This window comes from Myotis lucifugus, unplaced genomic scaffold (genome assembly GCF_000147115.1).
Source record: "Myotis lucifugus unplaced genomic scaffold, Myoluc2.0 scaffold_60, whole genome shotgun sequence".
Classification (NCBI taxonomy): domain Eukaryota; kingdom Metazoa; phylum Chordata; class Mammalia; order Chiroptera; family Vespertilionidae; genus Myotis; species Myotis lucifugus.
Window position 1 is genome coordinate 3,022,492 of NW_005871108.1, and position 8,868 is coordinate 3,031,359.

Here is an 8,868-nt window from a genome sequence, read left to right on the forward strand (position 1 = left end):
CAGGAATGCCTGGTCTGGCCCAGATTAAGACTGCAATGCAAATTGCTGCTGGGTGCTGTGAACACAACCTTGGGGTATAACCTTGGAGGATTTATCTGAAGAACTTTCTCTTCTAGACCATTTTTATTATCTTAAAAATTAACGAGTCCACTCATTCATTCATTCATTCAAGCAGCACATATTTATTGAGGCCTGTTGCTAGGTGCTAGGGACACAGCAGTGAACAACACAGATTACTGCTCCTCACCCATGCAGTTTACAATCTAATGGAGGAGACAGACTGTATTTGAAGACATTAAAAAGGGATAAATGCTAGGAAAGAGAGTGGGGATTGTGAGCAGGTTCAAACATAACCCTGGTAGAGGGGAGAGGAAGCCAGGTGAAGGTAGACCTGAAAGATGAATAAAAATTAAGCAGACTGAGTTGTCAGGCCCTGAACAAAATAATATAACAATCAAGGGGGAAGCCCTGTGGTCTTGGACATGCCACCTTGCCTTCTCTCATTACTCCCCAGCTCAACAGAACTGAGTACAGTAGTTCCAACTTATCTGCAGTTTTTCTTTCCACAGTTTCAGTTAGCCATGGTCAATCATGGTCTGAAAATATTAAATGGAAAATTCTAGAAATAAACAATTCCTAAGTTTTAAATTGTGCACCATTCTGAGTAGCCTGACAAAATCTCGCGCCATCCTACTCAGGGCGTGAGTCATCCCTTTGTCCAGCTTCCCCAGGCTGAGTATGCTTCCCGCCCCTTAGTCTCTCAGTAGCCATCCTTGCCACGCTTCTGTTCATTTTACTTCATGTTGGCCCCAAAGCGTAAGAATAGCGATGCTGGCAATTCGGATATGCCAGAGAAGCCATAAAATGCTTCCTTTAAGTGAAAAGGGGAAAGTTCTTGACTTAATAAAGAAAGAAAAAAATCATAAGCTGAGGTTGCTAAGATCTATGGTAAGAATAAATCTATCAGTGAGATTGTGAAGAAGGAAAGACAAATTTGTGTTATAGTTTTGCTGTCGTACCTTAAACTATAAAAGTTATGGCCACAACCCTGGCCAGGTTTTCTCAGTGGTTAGAGCATTGGCCTGAGGACTGAAGGGTCACTAGTTCGATTCTGGTCAAGGGCACGTACCACATATGTTGGTTGTAGGCTTGATTCCTGGCCCTGGTGGGGGCATGCAGAATGTAACCAGTGGATGTCTCTCTGTCTCTGTCTCTCTTCCTCCTTTCCATTCTCTCTAAAAATTCAATGGAAAAAATATCCTTGGGTGATGATTAACAACAACAACAAAAGTTATGGCCACAGTGCATAATGAGTGCTTAGGTAATATAGAAAAGGCATTAAATTTGTGGGTGGAGGCCATGAAGAGAAAAAGTGTTGATGAACAGCTTCGGACAGCATTGAACCCCACCTGACATTAAGAGGAAATGCTTTTAATGACTTTCTCAAAGCTTTGGTCATTGAACAGGTGATTTTAAAGGCTGTATATAGTATCTACAATAATGATAACCCTGCACCCAAACATTGTTTTTCATTTAAAAAACTCTGTAATATTTGTTCTTGGTAGAGCTATTTAAAATTCTGGAGGAAAATCAAGAGAATAAAGAGCATGGTAGTTCAAAAAAAGAAAAAGAAAGAAAGAAAAAGTGTTGGCCTTACCCGGTTTGGCTCGGTGGATGGAGTGTTGGCCTGCGGACTGAAGGGTCCCAGGTTCAGTTCCGGTCAGGGGCATTTACCTTAGTTGTGGGCACATCCCCAGGGGGGTGTGCAGGAGGCAGCTGATCGATGTTTCTAACTCTCTATCCTTCTCCCTTTCTCCCTGTAAAAAATTAATAAAATATATTTTTTTAAAAAAGAAAAAGTGTTGATATTGAGGGCAATGTGTTGCACCAGAAAGCACTGAGCCTGTATGAAGACTTCAGCAAGGGATCTGAAACAAGTGACACCAAGCAATTTACTGCAAGTAAAGTCTAGTTACACAGACTCAGGAATAGGTTTGGCATTTTATCATCTCACATCATCACAAGAAGAAGAAGGGTGAGTATAGAACAAGATATTTTGAGAGAGAGAGACTACATTCACATAACTTTTATTATAGTATATTATTATAATTGTTCTATTTTATTCTTAGTGTTTACTAAGAATCTCTAGTGCCTAATTTATTAATTAAACTTTATCATGAGTGTGGTTAGGAAAAAACATAGTATAATGGGGTTCAGTAGTATCAGAGGTTTCAGGCATCTACTGGGGTCTTGAAATGTATCCCCTGTGAGTAGAGGGGGAGCACTACTGTAATCACTTTCCAAAGCCCAGCCTGCAGGCAGGGTTATCAGCGTGCTGTGTATATGCACTTCCTGAAGCTTTGAGCAAGAGGGCCTGCCCAGAAGAGATAAGGACAGGTCTGCACTAGGGGGTCCATCCCCTCTATTTTATCCCACAACAAAAGAGGAGGCAGAGTCCGGATCCACAGCAAATCCAGGAAGTGGAATCCTTCCTTTCCAGTCCCTCAACAACAATGACCGTAGTTAATATTACTACATATCAGGCCATTGTGTTTAGTTTCCACATGCTTCTTATCTAACCCTCAGTAAACTTCTGAAGCAGATACTAGTAGGGCCAAGGAATTTGAGTGTCCTTTCCAAGGTCACACAGATGCCAGAAGCCAATGTCCTAAGCCAAAGGACCTCTTCACTATCAACACTTGGGCAGTATTCTACAACATGCATTTCCATGTATCATGTAATTTATCATAGCAACACAATGAGGAAAACATTGGGAGCCCCCCTTTTAAGGAAGAAATCCAAGCATTAGAGAAGATAAGTGCTATAGGTAAGTCCTAAACCTGTGTTCCCTGACTCACCAACAAATATTTATTGAGCACCTACTATGAGCTAGGCCCTATTTTAGATCCCAATGAACAACATATAGCAGTGGTCAAACATATAAATAAGGTGTCCCTCAAAGACTTATTCCAGTCAGGTAGACAATAATAAGTAAGTAAATACATTGCATATTGGATGAGGATATATAGAAGGAGGATGGAAAGTACATAAGTAAGTGGAACAACAAATTGATCTCTCTCTCTCTCTCTCTCTCCCTCCTCTCTCTAGCTCTCTTTCTCTCTCTATCAATAAATAGGCCCTGGCCAGTGTGGCTCAGTTGGTTAAGCATCGTCCTGTGCACCCAAAGGTTGCCGGTTCATTTCAGGTCAGGGCACATGCCCAGGTTGCAGGTTGGGTCCCGGTTGGGGTGTGGGGGAGAGGCAACCGATAAATGTCTCTCTCTCAAATCAATTTTTTTAAAAATTCAAATCAATAAATAAAAGTTTTTAAAAATAATGAAGCAGAAAGGAATTCCTTCTAATGGTTAACAGGATGTTCCTGTTGAAAATGAAAGGTGAGGAAAAAAGGAAAAGAAAATGAAAGGTGAGGAACCTACTTTGCAAATGAACATGACCTCTAATGACACTGCAATTAAGACTGAGTACTTTACAATGAGGTCCTTTCACATACTTGGGCTCTGTGAATCCCTCAGACATTCTGGGAAGTAGGCATTAGGATTATTATTATTATTCCAATTAGATGAGGAGATGACTGAGGTCCAAACTCCTTAGCATATAGCACACTCAGAGCTACTCAGAGTAGGGGGGTGGGGCTGGAGCTCGGCGTCTAGTCCCAGCTTTGCCACCAACTAGTTGTGGCTTTCAGGCAAACTGCCTTCCCTTGAGTTATATATATACTTTTTATTTAGATCAGAGAGGAATGGAAGAGAGAGATGGAAACATCAATGATGAGAGAGAATCATCAAGCAGCCACCTCCTGCACACCCCTCACTGGAGATCAAGCCCACAACCCGGGCATGTGCCCTAACCTGGAATCAGGAATCGAACTGTGACCTCCTGGTTCATAGATTGATGCTCAACCACCGAGCAATGTCGGCCAGGCCTGGTTTTCCTTTTGTGTTTACATGATTGGATCTCTTCTGGAAAATGTAGCAGATTTATATAATTCTATGTACAGCTATTTTAAACAACATTTTTAGGTATGTATTGATTTTAGAGAAAAAAACATCAATTTGTTGTTCCACTTATTTATGCATTCAATGGCTGATACTTTATGTGCCCTGACTGGGGATTGAACTCACAACCTTGGTGCTTCGGGATGACACTCCAACCAACTGAGCTACCCAGCCAGGGCTATGTTCAACTATTTTTCATTGTCAGCTCTGTATTGTATTTTATTATCTCCTGAATAAAGTGATAATATTGAGTCTTTTAAAAAGTTTTTTTAAAAGTATATTGATTTGAGAGAGAGAGGAAGAAGGAGAAAGAGATAGAAAGAGGAACATCAATTTTGTTGTTTTACTTATTAATGCACTCATTGGTTGATTTTTGTATGTGCCCTGACCAGGGAGCAAACCCACAACCTTGGTATATCAGGAAGATGTTCTAGACAACTGAACTATCTGGCCAGGGCAACATCAATTTGGGGGGGGGGGATGGGCACCTTTTTAATCAATATAATCTCTAATTTATGGAAGTGTAATACTAGTACAAGGAACTCTTAAAATGTCTTTTTAATCAGATTCTCCATTTATTTACATTTTGCCCATTTGCTTTATACTCTCCCTTTCTCATATATATATGCATCTTATTGTTTCTGAACCATTTAAGGGAAAATTGGTGACATTGTGTCCTTTACTCCTAAATACTTTAGTGTTTATTTCCTAACAGCAAGGACATTTTCTTATCTGTGTGTTTTTGGGTGATGAAACAAATGACCTTTAATCACAGAATTCTGTTGTTTCCTTTATAAACATTGATTTCCATCACGATTACAATGATTGTGATGGCACAATAAAATTTTAAGTAAACGCCATTTTACCAGTATGCAACCAGAGGAGTATTTGAAATCAGTCTATCTAGAAACAAAAGTTTTTTCTAACTTTCCATGTTCTCTGCTGCCTTTGTGTGTATATAGTAATATCTATATATTTTTTAAACATTAAGAAGCAAAATCTTGCAGGGGGTGGGGTGGGAGGAAGAAATGGTGAAAATAAAAGCAAAATCTTTTTTCCAATTACAGACAAACAAAATCTTTCATAAAAATATTTCTGCCCTAGCCGGGTGGCTCTATTAGTTTGAGTGTTGCCCCCTACACCAAAAGGTTGTGGGTTTGATTCCTGGTCATGGCACATACCTAGATTTCGGGTTCAAGTCCTGGTCGAGGTGTGTATGAGATGTAATCAATCGGTGTTTCTTTTCTCTCTCTCTCTCTCTAAAAATCAATAAAAATGTGTCCTTGGATAAGGATTAAAAATGCATACACACTTAACAGCTGATAGCTCAATTGATGTTTCTTTCTTTTCAGATTTAACCCATTGGAATTATTAATTATTCAAAGTGTGTATACATTTTTTGGAACACCGTGTGTGTGTGTGTGTGTGTGTGTGTGTGTGTGTGTGTGCGTGCGCGCAAGCGCTTTGTCTGCCCAACTGGGTAATCCAGCATCAATGTTTTCATTTAAGTGCATTCAATTGTCCCAGTAGCAATTCTGTGAAGGATTCTTTTTCTATGGCTAAGGAAATTGAGGCTCAGAGAAACCAGGTGACTTATCAGTCATGGGATCTTGGAGGTAGGATTCCAAACACAGTCTGATAAAAAGCCTCCTCACCCTCACCCCCCAGGACATGGAGTCAGTCGCTCTAGGAATGCATGCTGGAGGAGAGGGTGTGGTGTGGGAGATGTATATGGCATGTCCTACCACCCAGATAGTAAGAGGAACAGTAGAAATGAGAGCTGGGGAGCTGGGAGTTAGCCCAGCACACAGTGCCTGTGACTCCACATTCACATTTACATTCACATGGCCAAAGCAGATCTACCTTGCTGCGACTGCACAGGAGCAGGAGCAGGAGAAAAGCAGAGGGGATCTGCAAGCAACTTCCAGGCCAACTTCCAGGCCATCTGGGAGCCTTCTTCATTTAGTTAATGAACCTCCCTTCCCATGGGTGCTCAGGGTAAATCATCCTTGATGCCACTCTTCCCTTTACCCCTGGAACCATCAGCACCACTTGACTCAGTCTCCACAACCTATCCTAAATCCAGTCACTCTTCCACTTCCTTTAGTCCCACCATGGTCCAGGCCACCAGATTCTTAGTCTTCCAGATCAGGTATCAGCCTCCTTCTCATCCATCTCTCCCTACCTGGGTCTGTTTAATATATGAGTTGAATCATGGTTCAAATGATGACATCCAAAGTCCAAAGTCACCACAACTTATTAGACCCTGCATCTTCTCCCATCCCTAGTTATTTCTCCCTTCCTCACTCCCTCTGCTCTGGCCACACTGGCCTCTAGGCTGTCCTTCCCACAGGCCAAGCTGGATCCTGGCCTGACTCAGGCTGCATCACTTCCGTCTCCATTCTATCGTCTTCCCAGGTGTGTCTATACCTGCCAGTCTCCTATTTCTTTATGTTCATTGACAGTCCTCAACCAGCATGTGAGCCCTGGGCCTCCCTGTCTGAATTCGTGGTCAGGTACATGCCACATAGCAGGTGCCCAGCAAGGCCAGGCTGCCTGACAGACTTACTTTGTACAAGTCCCTCTCTTGTCTAGACCTCAGTCTCTCATCTGAAAAGGGGCCCTCAATTCTCCATGCCCTGACTCCTCCTGGAGTGGCTGCGAAGCTCAAATGAGATGGTGACTATGACCAATTTTTTTTTTCCAAATTATAAGGTTTTGTGTCCTGGGGAGGCATCATGCCTTTTTTCTTTCATGGTTCTTCTGGTGTTCATGCTCCTTTTTAACTGCTTGTTCATTTGGACCCTCTATTTGTTATTTCTTGGAGTTAGGTTGTCTACTGTTGCCAGAAAATTCGGCCACATCCCAGAAAACTCAACGCTCTGGCATCTTAACTAGGCCTTCCAGGCATTCCTGGTGGGGCACAGACATCCTTTACCACATGACAGATCTTAGCTTATGATCAGAAAATGGAGGCCCGGCAGCCCGCCCACAGGCCCACTAGCTCATATATGTTTTTTTTTAAAATATATTTTTATTGATTTCAGAGAGGAATTAAGAGGGAAAGAGAGATAGGAACATCAATGATGAGAGAGAATCATCGACTGGCTGCCTCCTGCACACCCCCCACTGGGGATCAAGCCCGCAACCCAGGCATGTGCCCTTGACCGGAATCGAACCTGGGACCCCCCAGTCCGCAGGCCAACACTCTATCCACCGAGCCAAACCGGCTAGGGCCATATATGTTTTCTTTCCTCTAAGACATACCTCTTCTTCCTGTACCAACTGACTGGAACCCAATTCTGGATGTTTGTGCCAGAGGTCAAGGAGTTCCTGCTGCCAGTCACAGGAGGCTCCACTGGTTGCTGAGCGCATTCACTTTTGTATCTCCTTAGCCTCTCTTCAGGTTCCTAGGTTGAACAAAAGCCAGTAAGTTTAGAAGCATTTGCAACTTCCAGAGAATTTGCCATTTACTTATTCGCAAATACCTGGTAAGAGATGAAGGGAGAAAGCTGTGGTTTTACTCAGAGACTAGAGCCCAGGAGGCAGGAAACCTGTGCTCATTCAGTAATTCATTCATTCATCAAACTTGTATTGAGCTCCTGTAGGCACAGGAAATAAAGCTTGAAACAAGACAGACAGGTGTTTTCTGCCCTCATGAAGTAGAGTTGATTGTGTGTGTGTGTGTGTGTGTGTGTGTGTGTGTGTATAACAAGAAAACAAAGATGTAAACAAGGAATTATGCAAAATTATTCAAACAGCTGTAAGTGCTACAAAGAAAATGAAATAGGAGTGATGGAGAGGTAGACTGTTCTGGTGGCATGCTCAGGAAAAGCCTCTCCAGAAGGTGACCTTTGGGAGAGAACTGAATGGTGAGAAGCTGGCCATGCAGAGATCTGGGCAAAGAATGTCCAGGAACATGTTTAATGTGTTTGAGGGACAGCAAAGAGGTGAGGAGATGAGAGTGATGTGAGGGAGAGGTGAGGCAGGAGCCAGCTATAAGGCTTTGAAGGCCATCATGTCATCATTCATTTGTTCTTTCATTCATTCAACACATTTATTGAGCACCTACTGTGTGCTAAGACACACTGAGACCCTGCCTTCACAGTCTAATGTGTAGAGATACACATAAGCAGGTAAAAAGAAAAAAAAATACAGGATAGGGCAAAAGTAGGTTTACAGTCGTTTGTATGGAAAATAAGGCCATAACTAATAAACAATAATGCAGGAAATAAACTTTCATTCACTTAAAACTATAAATCTACTTTTGCCCCACCCTGTAGGAAGTATAAATACCAGGTATGATAAATATTAGGAAGTTCGGTTTTCCAGTAGTTTAGTGCCCCTTTAAGGGTAGAGGAAGTTGAGACCTGCGAACAGAATGAGGCTTCTCCCGCTCCTGATGCAAGCAGATCCAAGAACCCAGGCAGCCAGGGACCTGGCCGCCTTTCCTCCCCTGCTCTACCCCCCCCCCCCCCCCAAGATGGCTGATAAAGGCTGAGCCCGGAGGAAGGAAGGATTGACTAGTCTGAGAGTCCAGAACCGGGTGGCTGGCTGGCAGGGGCACCGCAGCGCCCAGGTGACCTTGCAGCTGGAGGTGGGGGTCAATGGCTGCTGGGGGCCGCTTCCCGCTCTGGGCCCCGTATCCAGACCCAGAACCCTGTTTCTGGGTCCGGGGTCGGGGTCGGGGACAGAGAGGAGACTCAGAGGGAGTCTCGTGTCTTGGGGGACCCCTGGGGGTTCCCCATTAAGTCTTGGTATCCCTGTGGGTGCTGGAACTGGCCCGGGGACAAGAGGCGGCGCCTGTGCAGGAGGGGCGGGGGGGAGGCTCCGGAGTGATTTCAAATTCCCTC

The 8,868-nt window shown here is 43.3% G+C and overlaps 1 long non-coding RNA gene across 1 annotated transcript; it reads right to left on the reverse strand.

Moving 5' to 3' along the window:
• Window positions 1–255: 255 nt before the first annotated feature.
• LOC111826196 lies at window positions 256–8,390 on the reverse strand. The gene is made up of 3 exons (XR_002829482.1): window positions 8,312–8,390; window positions 7,283–7,425; window positions 256–391 (listed from the first exon to the last, which is right to left on the reverse strand). It is a non-coding gene; the product is annotated as an uncharacterized LOC111826196 (long non-coding RNA).
• Between the last annotated feature and the right edge of the window lie 478 nt (window positions 8,391–8,868).